Source organism: Chiloscyllium punctatum, chromosome 31 (genome assembly GCF_047496795.1).
Source record: "Chiloscyllium punctatum isolate Juve2018m chromosome 31, sChiPun1.3, whole genome shotgun sequence".
Taxonomy (NCBI): Eukaryota; Metazoa; Chordata; class Chondrichthyes; order Orectolobiformes; family Hemiscylliidae; genus Chiloscyllium; species Chiloscyllium punctatum.
In genome coordinates, this window is record NC_092769.1 from 46,659,122 (window position 1) to 46,676,448 (window position 17,327).

Consider the following 17,327-nt stretch of genomic DNA (forward strand, 5'->3'; position numbering starts at 1 on the left):
ACTCCAGGAAGTGACGTGAGAGATTGGCGTGCCTTTGGTGATGATCTTTGCGTCCTCAAAGTCCACTGGAGCAGTGCCAGCCAGATGATTGAAAGGTTACAAATGATACACCCTTGTTCAGCAAATGGATTAGGGATAACTGTGGGATTGACTGAACAGTCAGTCTTACATCAGTGTGGGCAAAGTATTGCAGACGTTTCTGAGAGGCCGGATTTACAATTACTTAGAAAACAATAGTTTGATTATACATAGTCCGCATGGCTTTGTGAGGAGCAGGTCATCCCTCAGAAACCTTATTGAAATCTTTGAAGATGGAAAAAGCACATTGATGAAGCGAGACCAGTAGATGTGGTGAACAATAATGTTAACAAGGCCTTCCCCATTGTCGGCTCATTCAGAAGGTACAGAAGCATGGGGCGCAGAGACATTTGGCTGTCTGGATACAGGGTTGGCTGGCCCACAGAAGACAGAAGATGGAAGCAGTTGGAAAGTATTCATCCTGGAGCTCAGTGACCAGTGGTGTTCGACAGGGATCGGCTCTGGGACCTATTCCCTTTGTGATTTTTATCAATGATTTTGATGAGGAAGTGGACAAGTAGGTTAGTAAGTTTGCCAATGTCACGAAGGTTGGTCGGGTTGTGGATAGTGTGGAGGGCTATTGTAGTTTGCAACAGGACATTGACATGATGCAGAGCTGGGCTGACAAGTGGCAGATAGAGTTCAACTTTAAAAAATGTGAAGCAATTTATTTTAAAAGGTTGCATTTGCATAAAGCATACAGGGTTGAAGGCAGAATTCTTGGCTGTGCGGAGTGACAGAGGGATCTTGGGGTCATTGTCCATCGATCTCTCAAAGTTGCCACCAAGTTGATAGGCTTGTTCAGAAGGAATACGGTGTGTTGTCTTTCATTATCAGGGAGATAGAGATTATGAGCAGCGAAGTTATTTCTTTGCTCTATAAAGCTGTGGTTCAACCACACGTGGAAGCCTCAGAGAGTGTGCAGAGGAGACTTACCAGGGTGCTTCCTAGACTGGAGGGCATATCTTACAACGAAAGTTTGAGCTGCTAGGGCTTTCCTCCAGCAGTAGTAGTAGAGTCAGATCCATTAGGGATATTTAAGAAGACTCTTGGATAGGCACACGAAAGTTAGTGCATTGAAGGTTATATAGGTAGTCTGATCTTAGAGTGGGGAAAAAAGGCTGGCAAAACATTGAGGGATGAAGTGCCTGCACTGGGCTGTACTGTTCTATGTTGCAAATTTCACTCAGTTTGTGGATTTTCGTCAGTTGGTGAATGTGTGAGGGAGTGAGGGAATGGAGTGTGTGACGGAGTGAGGTGTGTGAGGTCAGGAAGGTGGGTAGGGACGTTAGACCAAGACTTCCATTTTTGATGTAATTGTTACATTCACCTTAGTGTCAGCACAATATGTGTGGTTATCAAGACCAGACAAAATCCACAAGTTCAGTTATTAAAACGATTTAGGCTTGCTGTTTGCTCCTGGTTTCTACAGATACATTCTGCTGGGTGACCCATGAATCAGTATCTGAATATCCACAGACATGTATAATTTTGTTTTGATACTGTTGAATGTGAAGGTACATTTATTGGATGTAGTTTCAGAGGGTTCACTGTAAGACACAAAATTCTTCAATAGACTGTCAAATGTGAACGTTTTCACCCAGTGTCTGGCCCAGGGTGCAGATGTAGGGAGTCTGGGGGACATGACAGATGTCATCACCATAAGTAATGTGTGCGTTGTGATTCTGACACTTCATGTCCATACATCTGCTCCATGGGCCAGGCTCTGACTGATGATGAACTTCTAAGGCCTGGTTCTTGGTCAGTCATTGGTATCTAATTTAGACAGCATTTGTACCTACACTGAGAGCAGTGATAGACTGTTGGCTAGTTTCCTCCTGCTCAAGGTGGATTCCAAATGATTCTCTGTGAGGGAATGTTTCTATGACTGCCCTGACACAGGTTGGAAACTCTCTTCACAGATTCAGGACCAGGGCAGGGTCTCTGCCAGCGCTCCATGCAGCTGTGAGGTCCAGTAGCACTGTACCTGAATTCAGGCCTTTTAGAATCCACTTTTAATGTCGGTCATGATGCAAAGTGATGGGTTTGCTGACCTGAACAATGATCAGGAGATTGCCATATTTATGAATTGGGCATAATAAAGTATGAGCTACAATTATTCAATGAACAATAACTGCATCATCTCTGAAAACAATGAAGTTGATTTTATATTGATAGAATTAAAATATAAACACCAAACAATCTTTTATGATACAAAAGTAAGGAATCACATTTTTATTTGTATCGAAAAAGGACATGTTGTCTGACTGTGCTGGTGATCACAATTACACATTGAATCTCAGTATTCAAATGCATACATTGTCACCCAATCATTTGCAAAATGGTTGATCTCTCCATGATTTAATATTCAGAGTGAGCAAATGATTGAACAATCAAATAGAATTATAACTCTGACACATTTAAATATAATCAATCGATTTTAATTTCTCATCTGAAATGTGTGAGCTTCAGTTATTTGCCAACAATTCTATTAGTTTTAAAATAATGATGGAAAAGGATAGACGAGATCTAAAAGTTGAAGTTTTAAATTGGAGAAAGGCCAATTTTGACGGTATTAGGCAAGATCTTTCAAAAGCTGAGGGCGGCAAATATTCCCAGGTAAGCAGACGGCTAGAAAATGGGAAGTCTTCAGAAATTAGATAGCCGGAGTCCAGAGACAGTATATTCTTGTTAGAGTGAAAGGAAAGCCTGGTAGGTATAGAGAGTGCTGAATGACTAAAGAAATTGAGGGTCTGGTTAAGAATAAGAAGGAATGATATGACAGATACAGATATGACAGTTTGAGTGAATCCTTAGAAGAGTATAAAGGCAGGAGGAGTATACTAAAGAGGGAAATCAGGAAGGCAAAAAGGGGAACATGAGATAGCTTTGGCAAATAGAGGTAAAGAGAATCCAAAAGGTTTTTACAAATACATGAGATAAAAAGGATAAACAGGGAGAGAATAGAGCCCTCAAAGATCAGCAAGGTGCCTTTGCGTGGAGTCACAGGTGTTGGTAGAGATACTAAACGAGTATTTTGTATCAGTGTTTACTCAGAAGAAGGACATGGGAGATGTAGATATATGGAGAAATAGATGGTGATATCTTGAAAAATGTCCATATTACAGAGGAAGAAGTGCTGGATGTCTTGAAATGCATGAAGATGGAAAAATCCCCAGAACCTGATTAATCAGGAGAAACTTGAAAGGGTTCAGAAAAGATTTACATTCATGTTGCCAAGGTTGCGGGGTGTGAGCTATAGCTGGAGGTTGAACAGGCTGGGACTGTTTTCCCTGGAATGTTGGATACTGAGAGGTGACCTTATAGAGGTTTATCAAATTATGAGGGGTATGGATAGGGTAAATAGACAAGGTTTTTTTCTTCTGAGATAGGGAAGTCCAGAACTAGAGGGCATAGGTTTCGGTTGGGTAGGGAGAAAATGTAAAAGAGATGTAAGGGGCATTTTTTTCTCACTCAGAGGATTGTACGTGCTTGGAATGAACTGCCCGAGGAAGTGGTGGTGGTTAGTACAATTATAATATTGAGATGGTGTCTGGATGGGTATATGAATAGAAAGTGTTTCGAGGGATATGTGCTGAGTGCAAGCAGGTGGGAATAGATTGGGTTGGGATATCTGGTTGGCATGGGCAAGTTGGACCGGACAGTCTGTTTCCATGCTGTCTATCTCTTTGACCCTGTGACTGTAATTTAGAAATGATAATAATTTGACATGCATTATCAAATAAATAAATCGTTTATATTATTAAATTGCAGCATACAATAAGTTGAAAACTTGCTATTTTTAGAATGAATGATAAAGAACAAAGAACATTACAACACAGGAACAGATCCTTCAGCCCTCCAAACCTGTGCTGATCCAGATCCTCCAATTGTCTAAACCTGCCACCTATTTTCTAAGGTCCTGTATCCCTCTGCTCCCTGCCCATTTATATTTCTATCTAAATACATCTTAGATAACGCTTTCGTTCATGCCCCTACCCACCTCCGCTGGCCACACATTCCAGGCTGCTACCGCCCTTTGTGTAAAAAACTTCCCACATATATCTGCCCCAAACCTTTCTCCTCTCACTTTGGACTCATGACCCCGAGTAATTGAGTTCCATAATCTGGGGGAAAAACTTCTTGCTATCCACCCTGTGTATATCTGTCTTGATTTTGTAGACCTCAACCTTCAACTTTGTCATGAAAATAGTCCTAATCGACTCAATCTTGCTTCATAACCAGCACCGTCCATCCCAGGCAGCATCCTGGTGAACCTACTCTGTACCCTATTCAAAACATCCACATCCTTTTGTTAATGTGGTGACCAGAACTATATGCAGTATTCCAAATGCGGCCAAACCACAGTCCTATGCAACTGTAACATGACCTGCCAGCGCTTGTACTCAACACCTGATCCAATGAAGGAAAGCATGCCGTATGCAGCCTTGACCACTTTACTTACTTATGTTGGCATCTTCAGGAAACAATGGACCTGAATACCCAGATCTCGCTCTAAGTCAATTTTCCCCAGGACTTTTCCGTTTACTGTATTGTTCACTCTTGAACTGGATCTTTCAAAATGCATCATCTCACATTTGCACAGATTGAACTCCATCTGCCATTTCAGTGCCCACCTCTCCAATCAATCTATATTCTGCTGTATTCTCTGACAGTCCCCTTCACTGTCTGTTACTCCAACAATCTTGGTGTCATCTGCAAACTTGCTAATCAGGCAGCCGATACCTTCTTCCAAATCATTGATATATATCACAAACAACAGTGGTCCCAGCACGCATCGCTGTTGCACAACACTGGTCATAGGTCACCATTTTGAGAAATCCCCTTTCACTATTACTCTCTGTCTCCTGTTGACCAGCCAGTTCTCTATCCATCTAGATAGAACTCCCTGGACCCCATGCGACTTCACCGTCTCCATCAGCCGACCATGGGGAACCTAATAAAATGCTTTACTCAAGTCCCCCAGTACCTTCTCCAGCAACTTCCCTACCACTGATGTCAGGCTCGCTGGTCTACAATTACCTGGATTATCCCGCTATCCTTTATAAATAAGGGGACAATATTAGCAATTCTCCAGTCCTACGGGACCTCACCCATGGTCTATCATCCTGCAAAGATATATGTTAAAGCCCCAGTTATTTCCACACTCACATCCCTCAGTAACCTGTGGTTGAACCCATCCAGACTTGGAGGCTTGTCTACTTTAATACCTTTTAGAGTATCCAAAACTTCCTCCCTCTTTATGTCGACTTCATCCAGAGTATTCGGGGATCTATCCCTCACCTCAACATCCGTCATGTCCCTCTCCTTGGTGAATACAGATGCAAAGTACTCACTAAGAATCTCGCCCAATTTCTCTTAATCCTTTCTTCCTTTGTCCTTGTGTGTGCCAAACATTTCTCTAGTTACCCTCTTGCTCCATATCTATGAAAAGAACTCTTTGGGATTTTCCTCAACCCTGTTTGCTAACGATATCTCATGACCACTTTTAGCCCTCTTAATTCCTCGCTATTTACTGTGAAATGTGGCTAGTGAAAAGAAAATAAACATTTGTTCGTGTGAGTGGGAACTCAGACCTTTTCAAAGTATTTTGTGCAAAAACAATATTTGAAATCCGTCTCAGTGCAAATAAAAAGCAAGAGAAGAAACCTCTTGGGAAGAGTAATTTTCGGCCACTGTCCCCCCAAAGTACTTCTGAGGTGGAAAAGAGTGAGGGTTTGTAAAAAGGGCACAACAGTAACTATGGGTGGCTTGAACATGCAAATTGGCTCAATTAATCAACTGGACAGTGATATCCTTGAATATAGAGTGTATGAGAGAGTATTTCTGAGAGCAGGACGATATGGAAACAACCAGAGAATGGGGCAGCACGATGGCTCAGTGGTTAGTACAGCACCAGGGTCCTAGGTTCGATTCCAGCCTCGGGGGAATGTCTGCGTGTAGTTTGCACATTTTCCCGCTGTCTGCGTGGGTTTCCTCTCACCGTCCAAAGATGTGCAGGTCAGGTGAATTGGCCATGCTAAATTGCCCATAGAGTTAGGTATATTACTCAGAGGGAAATGGGACTGAGTGGGTTCCTCTTTGGAGGGTCGGTATGGACTTGTTGGGCCGAAGGGCCTGTTTCCATACTGTAGGGCATCTAATCTAATTTAGACTTGATATTATTTGGCAAGGAAGGATTGGTGGATGAGCTTTATCTTGGAAGAAGTTACCACAACATGCTGAAGTTTCACGTTCAGATTGAAAGAGTGAAGACTGAGTCATACATGAGAGTTTTAGTGTTAGGCAACGATAATTATACTGACCTAAGGAAGGAAGGCTGTATGGTCTGGGGGGAGCAAAGAACAGTCAAAGGCAGGACAGCTGAAGAAATTTGGCAAACAATTAGGGAGATACTAAAGATTGAAGAGGAATTGCATAACGGAGAAAAATCATCCATACCTTGATAAGGAAGTCAAGGATAACATGAAGGCACATCCCAGTGCATGTCATACTGCACATGTTAGTCACACTGTGGAGGATTGGGCAAGTCAGTGGCCCCGTGGTATTACCATTGAATTCTTATGTGATAAACCCAGATAATGTTCTGGTGACCTGGGTCCAAATCCTGCCACAGCAAGTGGCAGAGCTTGAATTCAAATCCGGAATTTAGAGACTGATGGTGGTTATGAATCGATTGCCAAGAAAAACATACCTGGTTCACTGATGTCCTTTAGGGAAGGAAACTGCCGTTCTACCATAGATTCTCCACTCTCAGACTGAAGACGTTCCTCCTTATCTCCATTCTAAAGATTATCTCTTGACTCTCAGGCTATGTCCTTGATCTTTTCTCTCCTCAATGTGAAAGCATCTTCCCAATGTCTACTCTGACCAGGCAACCAGTATTCTGTATGCTTCTATTAGATCCCCTTTCACCCTTATAAACTGCAGCACCTATAGACCCAGAGACCTCATATGTTGAGCTTGTAATTACTAGGACCATTCTTATGAAGCTACTCTGAACATGCTCCGGGGTGGTACATCCTTCCTGAGTTATGGGGCCCAAAACGGTACACAACAAACCAAATTTTGTCTGACCAGAGTCTTGTAGAGCCACAGAAGTCCATCCATTCAAGTCATTGCAAAAGAAATGCCATCACTGTATTTAAGGCCACCTTAAATAATAATCTTACGATGGACAATAATATATTTACCATGGAGTTACAAAAATGAACAATGATTAAAACATGCTGGGAAGAAGAACCTAGCCTTGACCAAAGTCTCTGTGCTCTTCCACATGCTACAGAATGCAGACAGGCTGCAGCTACCCACAAATGGTTGCAAACAAACCTGACAGCTCCAGACCCTGTAATACACACCTGAAATTGGACCTGAATGGGACCATGGAATGTCACCTTTGGGCCATCAATGTGACAACCCCAGGTTGGATCTGATTAATGAGGGTAAATGAACCTGTGAATTTCATTGGCAGATTCTTCACACCCTCCCAAAAGGCGTGAAGACTTGGGAGGATAAGAATCAACGTAAAACTGCTTAGCGAGTGGTAGCTCGAGAAAAACCACTGAAAGACAAGACACCTACAAGACCATCAGAAGAACAAGAAGACTTCACCACGTGGAATCTGGTCAACTTCTAGTGGGGTGATATGTGATCATCCAAAGTTCAGTTAAACAATAAGATAGATTGTAGTGTTTTTCATTACGGTATTGTACGTTTTATTGTTCTAATATTAATTGTGTTCAATAAACAAATATCATTGTTTATAAGAGATGTCTCAGTTCTTTTGCTGAATATAAGATTTCAAACACAGTATTTCCCTCAGTTTCTTCATCTAGATTCTTCATGTACAAAGTAAAAAGTTATGGTTCCCTTGCAAAATACCAGTTGTCATTGGCTGCTATCCTTGAAGGATCCTTTTATTCCCACTCTCGACCTTCTGCCAGACAGTCAAGCTTCTGTACACACTAGTACCTAGTCTCTGACACCATGGGCCCTTGTCTTACTCAGCCATCTCCTGTGAAGCACCTTGTCAACGTCCTTCTTGAAGTCCAGACACACAGTATCTATTAGCTCTCCTTAGTCGAACCTGCTTGTTACATCCTCAAAGCATTCTAACAAATTCATTAGCATGACCTCCCGTTGATGAAACCATACTGACTTTGCCGTACTTTACCAGGCACTGGCAATTATTCAGAAATCTCATCAATCACAATGGATTCCAGGAACGTACCCATGACCGGGGTTAGGCTAATCAGTTTTTAATTTTCTGTCTATTGCCTCATGCCCCTTTTAAACAGGAAGCCAGTGAGATCCAAGATGGCGGCGGCCCAGTAGGTCTCAGTCTGCAGAGCTCTGCCCAAAACTCAGGCAAATTGAAGTACCCACCCTCATCTCACCTGCTAAATTGCTAAAATAGCTTTTGCCCAGCAGCCCTAGCCATTCTACATCAAACTTTAGCAGTCTGATGCTTTTTAAAATGACCAGAGGTAAAGTCTCTCACAGTTCACAACGGGCAGAGCCCAGGCAGGGACTTTTCCCCCACTACCCCTTAGCAACAGAGACGCCTGCGTCCACCCCGGGGCGTGACCTGCAAGGGCAAGCCTAATCTCGGAATTTCTTAAACTCTGAGAGAAGATTGATGAGTCCATTGAAGAGACACTGTTCAGGTGGGAGTCGATCTCGGTCATGATGCAGAAACATGACGGAGAGGTCGAGAAACTCGGGCAGCGTGTCGGGCGAGGGGTGGGGCGGGGCAATGGGCCTCGGCCTCCGAGACCACTGATGAGTCATCCATGGGTCAGGTCTGGGCTCTGGAACATCGAGATCCGACCTTAGATGATCATATTGATGACCTCGAAAATCGAGGTCATCGGAAAAATATTCGGTTGCTAGGCCTTCCCGAATGGGAGGAGGAACGTCAGCTTGTTGATTTCCTGGAGCCATGGCTCCCACAGCTGCTGAAACTGGAGTTGGAGCTGGGCTGGTTGCCGGTTGAGCGGGCCCACCGGGTTGCTGTGCGCCGGCCCGGCTTGGACCAGCGCCTCTGCCCGGTCCTAGTTCTACTTCAGCATTAGAGGGAAAAACAGATGCTGCTTGAGTCCACCAAATGTTGGGGAAGGATCGCCATGCCATGATATACAAGGCCTCCAGGATAATGTTATTCTCTGGCTGTGGTCCGCAAGAGGAAGGCAGTTGATGAGGCGAAGAAGCGTCTGAGGGATTTAAATATTCAATATTCTATGCGATATCCGGCAATGCTATGCTACAGTCATGGAGGATCTGTATCAGATCACCGAAAAAAGGAAAAGAATTCCTGAATGCTCTCAAATAAACTGCAGGATTTGAACTGTATGGTTATGACCTAATTTTGCCCCCCTTTTCTTTTTATTTTTCTCCTCCTTTCTTATTTTTTTCTCTTCTCCATCTTTCCGTGGTGGTGGGGGAGGGGGAGTGCTAGTTCCTTCTCCTTTCTATGGACTCTTATCTATCGTGCGATTTATTTGATGATAGGGGGACTTTTCTGAGTGTTTTTTTTTATTTGGTTGCTTATTACTTGCTGGGATTGTAATTTTGTAATTTTATTCATTTTCATCTTGTGTTGTTTTGCAAAGTGTATCGAGGTGATGGTGGTTTAGCTCGCACACTTCTAACATCTGTCTTATAAGATGTTGGAATTTATTTACTCTACTTTGTAATGCCTGTGCCGAGGGAATGCCTCTGGCTGGGAGATGTTATGGTGGGATTATTGGAAGGTAGTAATGCCCCTTGTAAACAAGGGGCAAAGTCTCCTTTTAAATATGTTTTGTGTTATTTGTTTTTATGAATAGTTCTTAGTTGTTTTGATTTAGCTTTTTTAAAGAGTATTTTATGTGTGATTCATTTTTGGTTTCTAACCAATGTCTTTTGGGTGGGGTTCTCCCTCCTGTGGGGTCTCGGGCTTGCTTAGACTATCGTGGCTAGTCATTCGTTTAGGTGGTACACCTGCAAAGTCAAGGGGAGCCACTCATTAATCAAAAGGAAAAAAATATTATCAAGTCTTAAAAAAAGAAAAGGTGGATGTCGCCCTTCTACAGGAGACATATCTACTTGATAAGGAGCATTCGAGGCTGCAACAGGGTGGATTTGGCCAGGTGTTCTTTTCCTCTTTCAGCTCAAAAAGTAGGGGAGTTGCCAGTCTTACTGGGAAGCATCTTCCCTTCCAAATGCGAAGCCAGATAAAACATGAGTCTGGATGGTATATATTAATTAAAGCCCTAATATATGGAGAGGAATATGGGAAAATGAATCTCTATTGCCCGCTGGTGCACCATTTAAATTTGTAATGGAAGTGATCTACAAGTTGGTTGCTCTTGGGGTGCGCCACACAATTATAGGGGGAGGTTTTAATTGTACCATCGTCCCGAGGTGGACAGAATACCTAAGAGCTCTGTGGGCATATCTTTGAGATCTAGGCAGTTGGTGGATCTGATTAGGGAGGTAAGGCTGGTAAGCATGTGGACGTGTCTTCGCCTTCAGGGTAGAGACTTTACTTTTTATTCTAACCCACGCAAGTGCCATACCAGAATTGATATTCGCCTGCCCCCTCGACCCTTTTGAACTCAATATTGTTTTGTAAACTAGGTAATATAACTATTTTAGAACATGATGCATTACATATGGAGGCTAAGACTAGTGATGACGAGATAGCTTCCCGACATTGGTGTATAGACCCTTTCCTATTGAAGGATAGTAAGTTCATAACATATTTCTCTCAGGAATTTAAAACCTTCTGGAATATCAGCTCAAACACGGCCGGTAACCCTTCGGTGATGTGAGAGACTGGTAAGGCAAATGTGCGAGGCTTGGTCATGTCATATTCTGTGACCCGGAAAAGACACAAGGGAGAACAAAAGCATCTGATCGAGACTCGGCTGAAGGCAGGTGAGACAGCATATGTGGGTAGACCCTCCATTACTAGACTACAGCTGATCACAGCCCTTAGGGCAACTTTGAATGCCACACTGACTCAGACAGCAAAGAGGGATATATTATTTGCGAAGCAGAGATTATTTGAATACGGTGACAAGCCTGGCAGGTATCGAGCATACCTTGCATGAAAGAAAAAGGCTCCCCAAGCCATTACGTCTATTCGAAAGAGTGCTGGTACCCTGACTTGTGATCGTGAAATGAGCAATGCAGCCTTTAGAAAGTTCTGTTTCAAATTGTACAGTTCAAAGAGCTGTGAGGATAGAACGACGAATATAATCTTTTTAAAAAAATAATATGGCCCTCCCAGGCCTAACCTTGGAACAGGTTTGTTCCTGAATGCCCCCCGGCAACCCAGGAAATACAGGAGGCGATAAGGCAGCTCCAGGGTGGCAAAGCGCCCAGACCAGATGGATTCCAGGTTGAGTTCTATCAAGAATTTATTGGGGAGTTGGCCAGGCCACTTATAAATATGTATAATTATTCACATAGTCAGGGCTGCCTCTCGTCTTCTCTGAGAGAAGCAAATATTTCTCTCATTATTAAAAAAGGTAAAGGCCCCAGATGACTGTACTTCGTATAGACCTATACCTTGTTTAATGTGGATTTTAAAGTTCTCACAAAAATGTTGGCATTAAGACTGGAGAGGGTGCTGGGACGTCTTGCCAGTATATCCAATTTTCCGGATGAATCCCGTTTCCCCTTTCCGTGGTCACTGGGAGGTTTTCTTAATTTTGGTATTTTGAATACTCCGGCATTTGTTCAGCTATATAAAACCAATTATACACATTTGATGGAGAAAATAAGATAGGACCTTCAACGCTGGGAAGATCTCCTGATATCCTGGCTAGTTGGAATAGCTTTGGTCAACATGACCATCCTACCTCGCTTTTTATACGCTATGAGAATGCTCCCCTTGCTGCTGCCGAGACAGGCGCTGCGTTAGCTTTATGGTTGGCTCGACTCCTTTATTTGGATTCATAGACAGCCGCTTATTAAATTAGAAAAGCTGCAGCTTCCACAAGTAAGGGGTTGGCTGGATTTTCTGGTTTTCAGGAGGTACCAATTGAGCTCTCTATTATCCTTCATAACTGATTGGGTCTCTTGTGAACCACAGTCAATCTGGTTACATATTGAAGCCTCCCTCGGAAAGTATCGCCTCATCAATCTACAATTTTTGGACAAGATGAGAGTTATTACTGATCATTGTAAAAAATCTATTGTATTAAATACAATCAAAGCCTGGAAGATAATGCAACAGGATGCGGGTAAACTACAAAAAACCTCCCTTATACTCCTATAGTGGGAACGTTGTGATTCCAGCCAGGGCTGAGTGATGCGGTATTCAGAACCTGGGAGTGCAAAAGTATCTTCTGTTTGGGAGATCTGTTCGATGGGGAGGTCATGACGTCCTTCGAACAACTGCATCAGAATTTTGGGCTGCATAGCAAAGATCTTTTTCGATATTTTCAAATAGGCGACTTTTTGCAAATTGATAATTAATCCTTATAAATCGGAGAGGGAAAGTATAGTGCTTCGGCTGATGCGTCCGCCCGTGCCCAGTACTCTCTACCACTAACTATTTAATAAGGTATCGAAGGACATGGAACGGTTATATAAAACCTAAAGACAAGAATTGGGGATAGAAATCTCCTTCGACGTGTGGGACGGTATCTGGGAAAACGCCAGGAAGATCTCTATCTGTAACAGAACTCAGGCTATCCAATTAAAGATACTTCGTCGGGCTCAGATGGCACCTGAGTGATTGCAAAGTTCAAGGCAGGAGCATCTCCAATGTGTCCCATATGCAAAATAGTCGTTGGTAATCTCACGCATAGTCTGTGGACCTGCCATAAGATCTGCAGGTAGTGGGGCAGAGTAGCGAATGCCCTGGCAAAGAGTTTGGATACAGAGATTGGGTTGGACCCAATGTCTCTACTTTGGGGCTCCCCAAATTTCCCCTTTTTGGAAGTACACGGGAGGAAATAATTCACTATCCTTCCCTTTTGATTGAGGAAAAATATTTTATCGAATTTGGTATCCGAAGGTCCCGCAGGAGTTTCAAATTGGCACAGGATAGTCATGGAATATATCCCCCTGACTTACTTATGAATATGGTGCACCAAAAATTTAATTATTTTATGGAATATGGGAGCATTTTTGAACTACATTTGCACAGATATATCAGCCACATTGTTCAGAGCCTTTGTTTAGCCGTGGGGACGGTTCTGGCTGGTTCGGGGGCCCCTGAGAGGAGGAATCCTGTACGAATATAGGTTCTGTTATGACTTAATATAGATTTACTTTGAATATGTATCTAGTTATTTATTTACTTATTTATTTTCTTTACTCCTTTTGTCTATTGTTAGTAATGCAGGATATCCTACTTCATGTTTTGATAGTTTGTAGAATAGATTAGTAGTTTTTTACACATTCTATATTGGGGTTGTTATTATATTGTAAAGCAGAAAAAACGAGTTTGTACTATTTTTGTAATTTTGTAAAATATTTCAAAAATCTTCTGTTTTCAATAAAAATATCTACTAAAAAGACAGGGTGTCACGTTCGCAATTTTCTCGTCTTCTGAGACCCTCCCTGATTCTAGAGATTCCTGAAAGATCACTATTAATGTCTCCATCCAGTTTATTTATCCATTTAGTTATTCGAGCAATTTCTCCTAATCAGCTCTGCCTCCTCACTCTCTTGAATATTTGGGATATGTTTCATGTCATCTGCCGTGAAATCTGACGTGAAATAATTATTCAGTTTCTCATCTATTATTTGTTCCACACTACTATCTCTCCAGCGTCATTTTTCATTGCCCCAGTATCCATTTCTGCTTCTCTTTTTTGCCCTTAATATATCTAAAGAGACTCTTACAATCGTCCTTTCTATCACTGGATAGCTTAACTTCGTATTTAATCTTCTCCGTCCTTATTTATTATTTTGTTGCCTTCTGTTCATCTTTGTAAGCTTCCCAATCCTCTGGTTTCTCACTGCCATTTGCCATGTTATCTGCTTTCTCTTTTTCTTTTACCCTAGCCATGCATTCCCCAGTCATCCATGGATACCTCATCCTCCCTGTACAATGCATCTATTACCTCGGGATGAATCTCTGCTGTGACTCCTAAATTGCTCCGAGAAACTTCTGCCATAACTGTTCCACTGTCTGTCCTGCTCGGCTCCTCTCCCAGTCAATTCTACCTAGCTCCTCCCTCATGTCTTGGTAGGTGCCTTTATTCAGCTGTAATATTAACTCTGGTTCTACCTTCTCCCTCTCAAACTGAAGAGTAGGTTCAATCATGTTATGATCACTGCCTTCAAGGGGTTCCTTCACCTTAAGCTTCCTTCTCAAGTCTGCCCCATTGCACAACACTAACTCCAGTATTGCCCATTCCCTTGTTGCCTGCACATAAGGTGCTCCAAATATCCATCTCGTAGACATTCCACAAATTCCTTTTCTTGCAAACGACTGCCAGTGATTTTCCCAGTCTACCTGCATATTGAAATCCCCCAAATCAGTGTACCTTTGCCTTTCCTACACATGCTTTTTTTCTTGCCATCTCCTGTTCTGTCTTGTGTCCCAGCTCCTGCCTACGATTCTTAGGCCTGTACATAAATCCACCTATGGTTTTGCACCTTTGTGGTTCCTCAATTCTGCCCACACATATTCCATACCATCTGACTCTACTTCGAGTAATGGGAACTGAGTGATGGGACTGCAAAATACTCCAGCATTACCACAAATTTCGAGCTAAGTCATTGAGTAAAAAATATTTAATTGTCAATTACTTTGAAATGTCGCCAGAGTGTATATCTTTGGCCAAATATTCTGTCTGTATTATGGAAGAATACAAACTTTTGAAAATGTGAGAGAATGAAGATATGACGACGACATGAGTCTATAAAGAGATTAAGATGGGTCAAGTGAACAGCCAAATATTGGTGTATAGAGCACAGTTGGAAAATATGTCTATGCTCAAAGTTGTCTGAAGGTTGAATGGAAACGCAGGGTATTATTTCAATGGAGAGATTGGCTTGAGGCACAGAGGAACCGAGGAACTGGGAACCTGAATTACAAAATAAAACCTTTCGGTGCACATCATTTTTTAGGGAGGTAAGTTAAATGTTGAAAGTTTCTGAAATAGAATACATTTAAAAATAGGGAATATTTTCTACAGATCTACAAGGTAATGGTTTAACCACATCGAAAGTGCTATGACCACAATGATATGAAATGCTGTACAGAGAAGATTCATTCAGCTGACTCTTGTGAGGATCGTTTATTTCAGGAGGAAATCTTGAACTGACTGGCCCTGGATCTGCTGGGGTTTAGGCAAACAACATGTGATCTTGTTTAACTCCAGAATATTCCAAGTAGTTGTTACAAATTGAATTCTGAAACAATATTTCAGCTTGTGTGAGCGATTACCACGAGTGGACGGAAGAATATCTCAGTAAAGAAGATGGTGATTTGATGTAATCCTCTCAAAGTGTTGTGTCTTTGTGGAACTCTCTTCCCAGATAGCACTGAGGGATAAGGCATTGAATAATCCTAAAACAGATTGTTGACTAAGAATGACGCACTAACGTTGTCAGGGCAAAGGAGTGATGTGTGATTGAGGTCACAATCAGATCATCCACGACCTTATCACATGACGGAGCTGTTTAGATTCCTTATTCCTGACGCTAGTTTCTACATTTTTGTTGTCTTCAGATACTGAAAAAAAATGACACGTTTCTCATGAACATGAAGATTTTTCTTTTCAGATTATTGGGCACAGCTTTCCATATGTGACTTTTAAACGGCACTCAAAAGCACTCAGGAAAGATTCATGATGTTGTAGAGACATCAGGAGCATAGGACAAAGGGAAAGCCTCGCTTGAAACTGCTTTAGGAATCAGATTGGGTCGAATGGATAACTTTAACAATGCAGATTCCTTTCAGTTGTTGTTATGAGGTGCGTTTCATTAGCAAGGCCAGCATTCTGTTGCCTGTGTTTAATTTCTGATCAGAATATGGTGATCAACCCCAGGGGTTCTTGTGGCACAGGAACACTAACAGGTGGAGGAACAGAGGGATCTTGGGGTCTATGTACATAAATCTTTGAAGGTTGCGACTCAGGTGGATAGAGTTTGTAAGAAGGCCTATGGAGTATTATCGTTCATTAGCAGAGGGATTGAATTCAAGAGTCGTGAGGTGATGTTGCAGCTGTACAGGACTTTGGTTAGGCCACATTTGGAGTACTGTGTGCAGTTCTGGTCGCCTCACTTTAGGAAAGATGTGGAAGCTTTGGAGAGGGTGCAGAGAAGATTTACGAGGATGTTGCCTGGAATGGAGAGTAGGTCGTACGAGGATAGGTTGAGAGTTCTCGGCCTTTTCTCGCTGGAACGGCGAAGGATGAGGGGTGACTTGATAGAGGTTTATAAGATGATCAGAGGAATAGATAGAGTAGACAGTCAGAAACTTTTTCCCCGGGTACAACAGAGTGTTACAAGGGGACATAAATTTAAGGTGAAGGGTGGAAGGTATAGGGGAGATGTCAGGGGTGGGTTCTTTACCCAGAGAGTGGTGGGGGCATGGAATGCGCTGCCCGAGGGAGTGGTAGAGTCAGATTCATTGGCGACCTTTAAGCGGCATTTGGATAGGTACATGGATGGGTGCTTAATCTAGGATAGAAGTTCGGCACAACATCGTGGGCCGAAGGGCCTGTTCTGTGCTGTATTGTTCTATGTTCTATGTTCTATGTTCTATGAATGTTACAACGGGAGAAATAGGGTTCTTAACAATTTGATAGTGAAGGGAGAATGATATAGCTTCAAATCCTGTGTGTCCTTGGAGATTGTATTCCTCACTATTTGATGCTCACAAGCTATGGAAATAGTGAGACCACATTCTCTGTTTCCAATAATTAAAGTGACAGTCATACAGCATACAAACCGACCCTCCAGCCCAAAACAAATACATCAGCCAGAAAACACCAATCTATGTTATTCCCAGTTACCTGAAGACCTATAGCCTACTATTCCCTTTCATTTTGCGTTTAAACGCTGCATTACCGTGTATCTGTGTACTGAGCTGTTTTGTTCTTTCAATATATGCACGAAATGATTTCACAGAAATAGATCACACAATTTCAATGACAGCGTCAAACCCATCAGATCAATAAAATGTCCTCATTGTTTAATAATTATTAGAAAATCGGGTTGTCTTTTTAGTTCATTTGAGATTTTAACGTCGCTAGACCAGCATTAATTGCCCT

The 17,327-nt window shown here is 42.3% G+C and overlaps 1 long non-coding RNA gene across 2 annotated transcripts in view; it reads left to right on the forward strand.

Moving 5' to 3' along the window:
- Positions 1 to 7,831, forward strand: part of LOC140456954 (uncharacterized) — a 74,728-nt gene extending 66,897 nt beyond the window's left edge. For both annotated transcript variants that reach the window (XR_011953279.1, XR_011953280.1), the window contains one exon: positions 7,571 to 7,831. This is a non-coding gene — a long non-coding RNA (uncharacterized lncRNA). The remainder of the gene's footprint in view (positions 1 to 7,570) is intronic.
- Positions 7,832 to 17,327: the final 9,496 nt, after the last annotated feature.